The sequence below is a fragment of the Sorex fumeus genome, unplaced genomic scaffold (assembly GCF_029834395.1).
Source record: "Sorex fumeus unplaced genomic scaffold, SorFum_2.1 ptg000006l, whole genome shotgun sequence".
Classification (NCBI taxonomy): domain Eukaryota; kingdom Metazoa; phylum Chordata; class Mammalia; order Eulipotyphla; family Soricidae; genus Sorex; species Sorex fumeus.
The window spans coordinates 26,436,405-26,449,250 of NW_026606063.1; the positions used below are offsets into that span (position 1 = coordinate 26,436,405).

General features: G+C 46.2%; 1 pseudogene; it reads left to right on the forward strand.

Moving 5' to 3' along the window:
• The first annotated feature begins 1,033 nt into the window (after positions 1–1,033).
• LOC130031984 (protein lin-28 homolog A-like) lies at positions 1,034–1,631 on the forward strand (annotated as a pseudogene).
• Positions 1,632–12,846: the final 11,215 nt, after the last annotated feature.

Genomic DNA, 12,846 nt, shown 5'->3' on the forward strand with positions numbered 1-12,846 from the left:
TAATATTTAATTTTTTGTTTTAATTAATCAAAATTTTAAATAAAAATAGCACTGTTGACTGTAGCACTGTCCTCCCATTGTTCATCGATTTACTTGAGCGGGCACCAGTAACATTTCCATTGTGAGACTTGTTGTTATTGTTTTTGGCATATCAAATATGCCACGAGGAGCTTGCCAGGCTCTGTTGTGCGGGCGGGATACTCTCAGTAGCTTGCCGGGGTCTTCGAGAGGAATGGAGGAATCGAACCTGGGTTGGCTGCACGCAAAGCAAACGTCCTACCTGCTATGCTATCGCTCCAGCCTGATCGGGTGTCCACACTAAAAATAAAAATAAATATGGAAAATTATTACTAGGGGCCAGGGAGATAGTGCAGCAGGTACACACTTGTCTTGCATGCTCATGACCCTAATACGGTTGATTCTCTAATGTCTACTAGGCATGAAGCCTAAGCACAGAGTCCGGAGTAAGCCCTGAGCACTGCCAGATATGGTCTAAATAACAAATACTGAGGGCTGGAGAGATAGCACAGCGGGTAGGGCGTTTGCCTTGCATGCAGCCAACCCGGGTTTGATTCCCAGCATCCCATGTGATCCCCTGAGCACCGCCAGGGATAATTCCTGAGTGCAGAGCCAGGAGTGACCCCTGTGCATTGTCTGTGTGACCCAAAATACAAAAATAGATAAATAAATAAATAACAAATACTAATAATAGAGAATTTTATGAGATCAATTAAACACCCTGGTAAATTAAATTAAGTATTGTATTGATGTTGAATTGATTGAACATGATTATGTGTGGTTATGTGCGAGAATAACCACACATACAAAAAATTATACATAAATGGAAGAAAATAGCAGCAATAACTTTGAGAAAAAATATTTGCACAATCTGTATTATCTGTGTTCTTTTGACTTCTCTGTGAGTTTGAAACTTTTGCCAAATAAAAATTATTTCACCCTTTGCCTCCGGACTTCTCTGGGGGCCAGCAGCCGCCCAACCTGGGGCCTGGGGCTGCGGACTCAGCCAACAACCATGGGCTCTGTGTCAAACCAGCAGTTTGCAGGTGGCTGTGCCAAGGTGCCCAAGGAGGTGCAGGACGACGCTGCCCGGGCGGCCGAGGAGCCACAGCTGCTGCACGGGGCCGGCATCTGTAAGTGGTTCAATGTGCACATGGGGTTCGGCTTCCTGTCCATGACCACCCGCGCCGGAGCCGGTGGACATCTTTGTGCATCAGAGTAAACTGCACATAGAGGGTTTTTGGAGACTGAAGGAGGGGGAGGCAGTGGAGTTCACCTTTAAGAAGTCCGACAAGGGCCTGGAATCTATTACTGGTTCTGGTGGGGTGTTCTGTATTGGAAGTGAAAGGCGGCCCAAAGGGAAGAACACGCAGAAGCCGAGATCTAAGGAAGACAGGTGCTACAACTGTGGCGGTCTAGACCATCATGCCAAAGAAAGCAAGCTGCCACCCCAGCCCAAGAAGTGCCACTTCTGCCAGAGCATCAACCATATGGTGGCCTCCTGTCCACTGAAGGCCCAGCAAGCCCCCAGCTCCCAGGGGAAGCCTACCTACTTCCGGGAGGAAGAAGAGGAGATCCATTCCCCTGCCCTGCTGTCTGAGGCCCAGAATTGAGCCAGTGGGTGGGGGTTAACCTTTTGCGATCAGCAAGTTTCTAGGAGCAGGCATCAATCGGCAGAGAGGAGAAAGTGGGGACAAGGTGGGAAGGGGGCAACTGGCACTGCCATGTATGTATGTATCTCAGGCCGGGGTCCAGAGCTTCACCCTCTCTTCCCTCTTGGCAGGGGTAAGGAGTGAGGCAAAGGAACTCCAATTATGCTGTCTAAATGCACCTGAGAGCTTTGGGGACTGATCCCTTCTGCATGCTTTCTTTATCTGAGTCTCTATGCCCAGGATCTCTTGCTTTTGAAATGTTCTGGACACGGAAGTGGTTTTCCTTTTAAAGAAGGTTATGTAACTATTTTCCATGCCAGAGTGGAAAGATTGATCAGACTAGAGACCAGATTAATGGGCCCAACCCACAAGCTTCTGCATTCCATGGGAGGGAATCTCAGGGCTAAGACAGGCTTTTTCTACATCTTGTCTACCATCACTCTTGGATTAGAGTTTTGGGAGCTGTCCCAAGACATGCATTGTGATGAAAGGCCAAAGAGGTATTGAAACAGCCCTGATCTATCTGCTCCTAAGCTCCCTCCCCATTCTGGGCCAATATGATTTTATTTATTTGCTGCCTTGAATTGCTGCACCGTGGTCCCACCTTCTCCAGGATGCCAACTGCACTAGCTATGTGCGAATGATGTATCTTGTGCATTTTATTTTTTTTCTCAATATAAATATTCTGGTTTTGTATTTTTGTGTATTTTCATCTAAGGCCCTCATCCTTGCACTGTGTTCTCAGGTACATGAGCAATCTCAGGGATAAGTCAGCAGCAATTCCGGGTCTGCACAGCAGGAATACTTTTTGTTGTTTGATCAGCAGGGGAAAAAACTATTTGAAGTGGATTGACCTACCTCATTTTTTTTGGCCAATTGTGAGCTGACTTTTCTGCTGTTATGTCGTCTTGAAACCCCTCCACCTTCAATGTTTTCATGGTGGGGCTAGGTTTTCCCTGGGTGCCCTGTGATTTGATTTCCTCCCCAAGATTGGAATCTGGGCTGAACAGGAAAGATGGTGCAGAGAGGGTATAGGAAAGCCGGGCCAGGCTAAAGGCACCAAGAGGATGCCAAGATCAGGTGAGGTCTGTGTGTGAGATGGAGGAGTCCTGTTATAGACCTCTAACCCCAGGGCACAGGACTTTTGACATCCCAGATCCCTCTTTCACTGGATTGGGCTAGGCCTACCATGCACAGCAGAGAGAGTGTGTGCTTGCCAAAAAAAAACAAAAACAAAAAAACAAAAAAAAAAAACAAAAAATAATTTGAGTTCATAAGGATAGTTTTCAGAGGATATCTCTGTATCCACTTTGAGATGCCCAGGTATGGATATGAAACTGGGACCAAATCCAGAACCTTTAACTCTTTGGCTTCCTGATGTCTCCTTTTTGGGGCCCAGAGCCGGTGTTCTGCCCTGCAGTATCAGTGATTCATGTCATGGTAGCCAAAGGAGAAAAGGGGGGGGGGGCGTGCGTTTACATGCTGTGATCCCTGCAAACCTCTACCTCACTGTGTTGAAACGGGGAAAATGCAATAGACCACATTTGGGTAATTTGTGTCTGATCCTGGGTTCTTGTCTCCCCCAACTTGCAGACTTTTCTAGTTATTGTATTTGTCTGGGCTTTGTAGAACTTATGAGTAGCTAATTTGGTGATTTCTAGGTGGTGTAGTTTGTGTATATATAATGTGTTGGTCTTCTGTATGTTATTTTGGGGTTTTATTGTTTACAAAACTTTTGTATAAGAAAAATAGCCAAAGCGTCTTTGACACAAGATTCTGCACCAGGTAAAAGGATCTGAAGCAAGCTTGGGGACCCTTCTTGAAATGGGGGTCTTGAGCCACCCTTTCTCTTGTGTTCCCCTGCCCCTATTTCCTATTTTGAATCAGGTCTTCTGTCCCTCAAACTTCTACCATCTCCTGAATTTTCTTACCATCTCCTTGATTCCCCCATCTCCCCACGCTTCTCCTAAATCCCCCCCAACCCACCCCCCACCAATCCACACAACCTTGCAAGTTTGTGGTGTATCTCCACAAGTCTTAAAGAAAGTGATTTTTACAAAAGTCCTTTAGAAGTTCAGAACACTCTATTCCTTGCACCCAGCCTTTGAAGACAGGACTATCACTTGCTATCTTTTATGCCAAACATGTGCTGCTGTATTACTTTAGTTTTGAATCTTAGGGTAAAAAAGAAATGAGGGGGTCTTCCATTGTAAAGTGGGATCAGGAAACCAAAAAAAAAGGGAAGATGAATGTATATCCAAGTCACTCAGGAACTTTTGTGCAGGTGCAAGAAACTTAGGTCAAAGTGGCCACAAGATTGTTTAATAGGAGATGGACGAATGTAACTCTATGTTTGCTGCTAGAAACCAAAGCTTTTTGTGAAATCTTGAATTTATGGGGAGGGAAGTCAGAAGAGAAGGGAAGCATGTACCTGATCCCCTTCCCTCATCCCATGGGCTGAGACTGGAGCCCATGGGCTTTGGTGACCCCATCCTGGGGAAATGTTTATTTGATGGTTGATTTTGCTGTATGGGTTACTTCCTTTCCCTTTTGCAATCATTTTGCTACATACATGCTGATCCTTTTCCCAATTCCCTTTCTGTACCCTGGGAAAATTCAATCACAAATCACAATCATAAATCATCCTGTTATTTGTTGATTACCTCGAGCAGGCCCCAGTAATGTCTCCTTCATCCTAGCCCTGAGATTATATTCAAGGCTCTTTAGGAGAATGAGACCCATCATTGTTACTGGTATTTGGCATATTGGGTACTCCACGGGGAGTTTGCCAGACTCTGCAGTGTGGGCAGGCTACATTCGGTAACCTGCCAGTTTGTCCAAAGTAGGAATGAGATAAGATGTCATAATAAGAAAATACAATGAATACAATGAATACATAAATACATGCAATGAATAAATAAAAACTTATTGGTACTAAAAAAATTATTTCAAGATAGATATTTCACTCCTTCAATATCTATCCTCCTGGAAACAGGGTTAGGAATCCTCATACTTAGAAATTCGTCCCTTTGACCTTTGGAAAAGAATTTGTTGTAATCACATTTGACTTGTAATTACAGTTGTTTCAACATACCAGAAGACAATTTGGCAATATCAACAACATTTAAATGATCATGGCTAGGCGAATAGCAGTGAGCTATGGTTAAATAGGATAAAACAGTCATCATAGAGCTTGACTGGTGAACATTCACTGGAATTTCACTGGAAATACATTCACTGAAAAGAGGAGCATTTGCTGGAAGTTCTTTTGAGGACTGGCTCTCTTGACTCTTCCACACTCAGATTCTTTCACCTTGGTTGGGGTTTTTCTCTCTCTCCAAAAAAGTCTTCTGTAAAAAAGAGGCAGGAGTGACAATACCTGTCATGTGGGTTGTTCAGTTCTCAGCACAGATCCACCAAGCACCCATGGGATCAGCACTGATGCTTGGCAGATGCCGACAGACACAGACCTGCCTTCAAAACCACACAAATAGGACCATACTTGTGTTGACCGTTTCCACAGCAGAAAGGACATTGAGGCCCCAAAGGCACCTTTGTCCCAGCCCTCAGAACAGGACAACACGGCAAAGGGAAAATGCATTTGCAGATGGAATAAGGGTCAGCTGCCCTTAATAACCTGGGTGCGGGTAGTCCTGCCTCCCCTGGATAGACTTTGTCATCCCTGAGTGTCCCTGAAGGTGGGAGAGAGAGGCAAGAAGTGACCAGAGATGTGGCAAGAACTGGCCTCAGCCTGAGGTCTCTGGCTTTGCAGGTGGAGGGAGAGGCCAGCAGGTCAGAAGTGCGTACAGCCGGAGAGGCTGGAATGCCTGAGGAAACAGATTTGGTCTCCAGCTCCTGATAGAGAGCACTGCCCTGTGAGTCCTGACTGTCGCCCAATGTGACCCATGGGGGGCATCTGACATCCTTAATCCGGGGAGTGAACCCACATGCAGGAAAGCCTCATGTTCTGTGAAAAACTTGTTCCAACAGACGCAGAAACCAACACAGTTGCTCCAAAGGGGGGAAGGCAAGGGTCTGTGAGGGAGAAATCACAGATTCTTCTCTGGGACCTGGGAATGCCCTTCATTAGATCAAGGGTCAGAGAAGACCTCTGAGACTTGGGATTTGAGCAGAGCACTACAGGATGCAACGGGGCTGTTATGTGGAAGTGGAGAAGAGGGTCGGAGGACACCAGGCAATAACATTATTGACAGTGATCATTTTACTTTATTTATTTCTAATTTTTTGTGTGTTTCGGGGCCACACCTGGTGGTGCTCAGAATTTACTCTGGGCTTTGTGCTCAGGGATCACTCCTGGTGGTGCTGGGGGACCATATGTGGTATCAGACATTGAACCTAGACAAGCACCTTCACTCCTGTACTGTCTCTTCACCCCCACAATTGCTCATTTCAAATCTCTCCCACATGAGGGGTAACCAGTCAGATAGATAATGGAAATGGAAATGGCTAATGGGTGGAGATACTAACACTTAAAAGAGGACATCACTTGATCACTTGACATCTCGTTATTCATTGATTTGCTCAAGCAGGTGCCAGTAACATCTCCATTTGTCCCTGTCGCGTGCTAGTGTAGCACAATGGCATTTGCTCGTTCTAGGAACACAAAAAGCCTCAAACCAATCAGTCAGGGTCTTGACAAAGAAGTCTGACCATTGTAGGTGGGCAGCCACGTGGTCTTTTAACTTCCCGTGGAATCTAGTTGGTAACGGCTCTAGTCCAGCGGTCGTCTCCAAATCTCATTATGTGTCCAGCCCATCTGATTTTTGATGCCTTGGCAAATAAGACAGCATCCCTGATTCTTGATCGTCAATGGAGGTCAAAACTCCGGATTTTTTCTCTCATTTGAGTGAAGCAAGATACTCCAAGCCTAGCTCTTTCGATTCCTCTTTGGGAGACCCGAATAGCATTCTCATCCTGTTTGCATAGGGCCCTGGTCTCTGAAGCGTATGTTAATGCAGGAAGAACAGTGGAATCAAAGAGATGTGCCCAGAGCTGGAGGTTCTTTGTCCTCTTAGCTCTTTCTTCGACGCTCTTGAAGGCGTTCCAAGCCGCTCTCTTCCTCCTGCGCAACTCAGGTGCCAGGTCATTCGTCATGTTGACTTCTCAACCTAGTTACACATAACTGTTGCATTCGGAGATGTTTGTTCCATTGAAAGTGAATGGAACATCAGGAACGAAACTGTTCTCATAAATATTGTCTTCGTGAGATTCAGCTGGAGTCTGACCTTTCCACACTCACAATCGAAGTCAGCCAGCATTTGTGCTGCTTGGTTAATGTTTGGTGTTACTAGAACCATGTCATCATCTCTTTTTTCTAATAAAAGAGAACATAGAGCAAAATTTCCTTTTGGGCACGGGCAGATAGTGGGAAGCAGTAATTCTTCCTCACATGTGCTTGGCTGGAGGCAAGCCAAAGAGATAGAGAGCTGTAAGCCCCGGCCAGGAGAGGCACCAGCGAGGAATCAGCAGCTCCAGAGACACTGAGCATCCAGAAACGCTGAACCCACTGACTTCAAGGGATCGAACCAGAGAGAACTCAGCCAGAGGTCTGGATGGAGAACATCAGGAGAACTACCTTCTTCAAGCCTCTGGGTGAAGGACTTTATGTTTAAAAAAACAGGAGTACCTGAGAGCCCGTTTGACACACAGGAGGGCCCATGTTCTGGAAAAGCCTCATGCTGCCTTAGGAGGAAATGCAGAGGCTGGGAGGGGCTGGGCAGGGCCAGTGCCAGGCTGTGCCCTGCTGTGTTCTCAGCCTGGATCCGGGATCCCAAGGCAGCGGCAGCTCCCCCGCCCTCAGAGCCTTCCTCAGGGCTTTTGGGCTTTTGTGTCACTCACTTCTGAGGAAGGAAGAGGAAACAGTAGCCAGAGGTGTGTCTCTGCTCACTCTGATCTGGTCCTACCTGCCTGCCTGTTCTTTCCATTCATTAAGGAAGGGGCAGGAATCAGGAGTGAGTGTGTGTGTGTGTGTGTGTGTGTGTGTGTGTGTGTGTGTGTGTAAGGAGGGGAAGTAAGGAGTGACCTTCATAATTGTTCAGCTTGGGGGACTGGGAAGCACAAGGAAATACGGAGGGGGGGGGAGAGGATGGGGAACGTGACTTCTGTTTCTTTCACCTTTAAAAAAAAATGGTTTCAGTAAATTTGCATTGTCCCAATTTTTTAGGAGGGGGAGGTTAGGAGATGAAATGTCTAAAGGTCTAAAGAGACCCCTTTGGGAAGGAATTGTGAAATAAAATTGATGTAGATTTCTCTAGTATAGGGCTTTCCTATAGAAATGTGTGAGGATATATGGGATCAAAACACAACAAAAATCATGGCCTGGGGCCAGAGGTATGGTTCAGGGGTTAGGTATGATCCCCAACACCGCATATGGTCTCTCCAATTCCTCCCCCCCACACACACACTCAGCACCACCAGGCATAATCCCTAAGCTCTGTGCAGAGGCTGGAGTAAGTCCTGTGAATCATTAGGTACGGCATAACAACCAAAAAAGGGAGAAAGGAACTAAGCCTGGGACATTGGCCAGAAAGTTTTTATCTGGTCTTCGAATGATAGTCCTGTGCCAACCTGCCCCTGTGATGTTAAAATGAACCACATCTCCAGCAAGGGGAGGACACACAGACTGTGGGTAACTGACCCCTGGGGCAATACCAGCAGCACCCTCAATTCCATACAATAACCTCACCCCAGAACTCAGTAAAGGAAGCGAGTACATGGGCTATGGGCTGCAGAGATAGTACAGAGGGGAGGACGCTTGCCTTATAAGTGGCTGATCCATCTCATGTGGATCCCTGAGCACTGGCATGAGTTATTGAGTGGAGAGCCAGGAGTAACCCCTGAACATCACTGGATGCAGCCAAAAGGGAGAATAAAATGAAGAAGCAGGAACAAAAGAGTACACCCTGACTATAAAGAGCCCAAACTGTCCTCCGAGGAGGACCTAACCCAAGTCAGCAACTTAGAAGGCAAGTGCCTTACCCCCGTACTCTCTCCAGGCCTGTACTATCATCTTTGTAGGTTCATGGACCCACAAAGACTCATCCTTCTGACCTGATTTGGGGCTGGGGAGGTGTCAACACGTCACCGAGGATTTGGAGTTTTGAGATACAGGAAAGCATTTTGGGAGGAGTCCCTCCAGGGAGGTGCAAAGATGCATGTGGAGGAAGAGTAACAAGAATGCTCGGGGGAGAGAGAGCAGACTACACTAGTGATGATCTTGACCCTAATCAACCCAGTTCCTATTCTTGGGCACAAACAGACTCTATTTCTCAGCTTCCTTGTTGGATTGGTTTAGGTGGGGGAGGGGGCACATGGCTAGTTTCTGGTCAATGGAACAGGGGTGAAGGAACACCCGGGGCCTGGCACAACTCCCCATGGGATCCTCCTAGGCATCGTCTTTACTGTGGAGTCAGGCAAATGTAACAAAACCAAGCGAGGACTTCAAGTAGGTTCTAGAACTGTGCTATCTAATAGAGTAGCCACTGGCTACCTCTGGTTATGACTTGAACTGTGGCTGTCTAGATGGAGATAAGCTAAAAGTCAAAAATACTCAATGCCTCTCTTACAAAACACAGGACCCGAAAGAAAAGAGAGAGAACAAGGGGGAATGCCCTGCTACAGAGGCAAGGTGGGATGGGGGGGGCGGGGGTAGGAGGGGAGGGATGCTGGGACCCGTGGTGGTGGAGGATGGGCTCTGGTGGAGGGGTGGGTACTTGATCATTGTATAACTAAAACCCAAGCACAAAAATTTGTAAGTCTATAATTGTACCTCATGGTGTTTCACTAATAAAAAAAATTTAAAAAATAAATAAAATAAAATAAAATGTGCAAAAAAAAATGGAGAAAATTTGAGGCAGAAAAAAAAATAGACCCTGGGTTACAAAGATTTAGCATGGCATTCTGTTCTGTCACTTTTTTTTTTTAATGTAGCCACTAGAAAAGTTTCTATTCCATCTGTATCTTACATAGTTCTCTGGACAGCTCTATTCTAGACCAACATAGCTCAACTTTTTTTTTTTTCATGATTATCTGCCAAAGGGGCCTTTTTACAGGTTTTATCTCCTAACTCCTTCTCTCCCATAAAACTGGAGCAAGGCAAATATACGTCATACCTCAGCCTTTGAACTATCTAAGACTTTTTCACTTTGCTTCAAGAACTCTATGTAAATGAACCCTATTTGTATTCAGAACCGTATTTAAAGGAAGTTGAGGCTGGAGAAGTGAAGAGACTGGAGGGTGTGTGTAAATCAGTCAACTGGTGGACTGACACCCCTCCTCTCTCCCAAGAGAAAGGATGCCTTATCCCCTTTAGTAAACTGGGGGTGGGGTTGTCCAGAGGCTATGTGTGTGTGTGGGGGGGGTGTTGTTAGCCTTGGATTTGGGTAGGACCACAAAACCCGCTCTTCTGATCCACCCACTCTTTTGTTGTTTGTTTCCAAACAAACCCTACTATGACTGAAAGAAGAGATGCCTTTGTTTTCTTACAACCAATGGCGTGTGTGTGTGTGTGTGTGTGTGTGTGTGTGTGTGTGTGTGTACCAGAAGAGAGAGGCTCTGGAGATGGAGGTGCTGGAATCCCTGGGTCACCATCTGGAAAGCTTTTCAAGAAGAATAAGAAACAAATCACTTTTCAAGAGGAAGAACAAGAAACAAATCTCATAGACCACTGAGATTTCAGGGTGACTTGTTTTTGAAGCCACCATTGATGACTCTGACACTCCAAGCTCTAGATTTTACAACATAATCAAAAAGTACAAAGATCTCTTACAGAAGAAAAGTTCAGAGATCCAGGGTCTGGCCAGTAGCTCATAGGACTGGGAGGCCTGCTTCGCATCGGGAAGTCCTAAATTCAATACCCAAGCACTATCATCAGGAGGGAGCTCTGAATACTGTACCTGAGTAGCCCTTGAGCATCACCAGGTGTGGCCCCCAAAACACACACACAGAGGCTGAAGAGATAACACATTGGGTAAGCCAACTGACCTGGGTTCCAACCTTGCACCACAAATGGTTCCCCAAGCCCTGCCAGGAGTGATCCCTGAGCACAGAGCCAGGAGTAAGTCCTGAGCACCACCAGGTGTGTCCCCAAAACTAAAAACCGAAGCAGAACAAACAAACCAAAATCACACATAGAAAATAATGTCAGGAATCTATAGTGCCCAGCCAACCCATCTACATAGGATCTGCAAATCTTTCCAGGACACACAGCTTGCCGACACCACCCATCAGCTAGCATTTGTTGCTGACTTCCACATGGTGTCTTGCCTTATGACCACATTCCAACATGATGTACTTAGGTGACAGTCTCATTGACTGTGCTCCCTTCACTCGCTTGGCAACTTGGGCCTGGAAGGATTCTCCGGGGTGTGTGTGTGTGTGTGTGTGTGTGTGTGTGTGTGTGTGTGTGTGTGTGACAAATCTTCTAGACTCTGGAAATGCCAATCACTCACCACCACTCCTGAAACCCATTGTTCCTACAAAAGCTTGGGTCGGAGTCCAAATTTTTTACGAATGAGCTACTCCAGAGAAAGAAATCATTCTGAACAAATGGTAAGATAAAACCAAAATGCCAATGGCTAATGTAGGAGAAATCAGAGTATAAAAAGAAGGTAGTCTAAACATATTATGTTGAAGATATTTCCCTTTTTAGGTTTTGTTTTGTTTGGAGGGCACACCCAGTGATGCTCAGGGGATTGCTTCTGGATCTGCACTCTGAAATTACTCCTGGAGACGCTCAGTAAACTGAATAACTCAGAAGTCGCTCCTGGTGGGGATCAGATGGTATGCCAGCAAGAGTCCTACCTGCTGTACTTTCTCTCCAGCCCTGAAGATATTTATTTCATCTTTGCAAATTTTACAGATGATGAAATGAATTCTTGCTAAGACTGTCCCAGAGCTAGAATGGAAACCTTATTAAGTAAGGATCCCTAGAAGTTTAACATCTGGAGTTTCTACCAACATACTATTTGGGGTCTGGAGACATATCTCAGTGGTTTTGAGCAGTACCCTCACAAACCATAAGGTTGCAAGTTCAATCTCCAGTGCCACCACAAGTGCTGAACACCATTCTGTTGGTTCTGTCAAAGGACCATCACAGCCAGGAAGTGTGAACCCCAGTGAACACCTGTGTGAGCACAGTAGAGGCCCCTGGAAAGCTCCACAACACCAGGCAGGGGGGCAGGTGTTCAAGAACTGAAATCCCATGTGTGACCTCATCAGCACTCCAACTAAAAATGGATGAGCAACCTTCCTCATGACAATAGTGAATTAACACAAAAATAAGTTTTAAAAATGGACCCAGGAGATGGATCAAAGGGCTGGAGCAAATGCTTTGCAGGGAGCTCTGGGTTCAACTCCTGGAATTGCTGGTTCTCTGAGCACTGAGCCGAGAGTAGCCTCTAGTACCATGTATTGCCGCCAGCACCATTCCATGTGACCCCAATGCAAATAATAACAATAATAAAGAGTTTTTTTTATGGGCTGGAGAAATAGTATAGTGAGTAGGGCATTTGTCTTGCACACAGCTAACTGCCGCCATCACATAAGGTCCCCGAGCCCTGCCAGGAGTGACTCCTGAGCACAGAGCCAGGAGTGAACCCTGAGCACCACAGCGTGTGACCCCCAAACTAAAATAACAACAACAATAATAACAGTTAATAATGATAAATAAGATGCCTTGTCAAGGGCTTTGCGATGAAAACTGGCAACTTTCTAAAGTCAGTCAAATTGCTACAAAATTGCTACTTGTTTCCTGCGGTGTGCTTAGCAAGTGGTATTTATTTGCCTGCTCTTTGTGAACAAAATTTTAACCTGTCCTTTTCACTCAAGTCCAAAGAAAGGTATGCGCTCTAGGAATAAAGAGGATAGGGGAATACAGGGAGCGGTCAAGGGAAGAAAGGAAAGAAAAGCGCGACTAGAGGCCCAAAGACAAGTTTGCTCGAACAGAGCTCCAGGCGGGAAAAGTCTGAAAGCCCAGGGGAGTGCGAGCTTCTTCCCGGGGCTCTCGGGTAGCCGAGGTTGGCCAGCCCCGCCCCCAGCAGATCCCTCCTTCCGCCCTTCGCCCCACCTTCGTTAAAAAAAAAAACAAACCGGTATGCTCTACCCGGCCGACTCCCATAGGCTAGGCAAATGAGCGGCTCCAGGGAGGACCAATGGG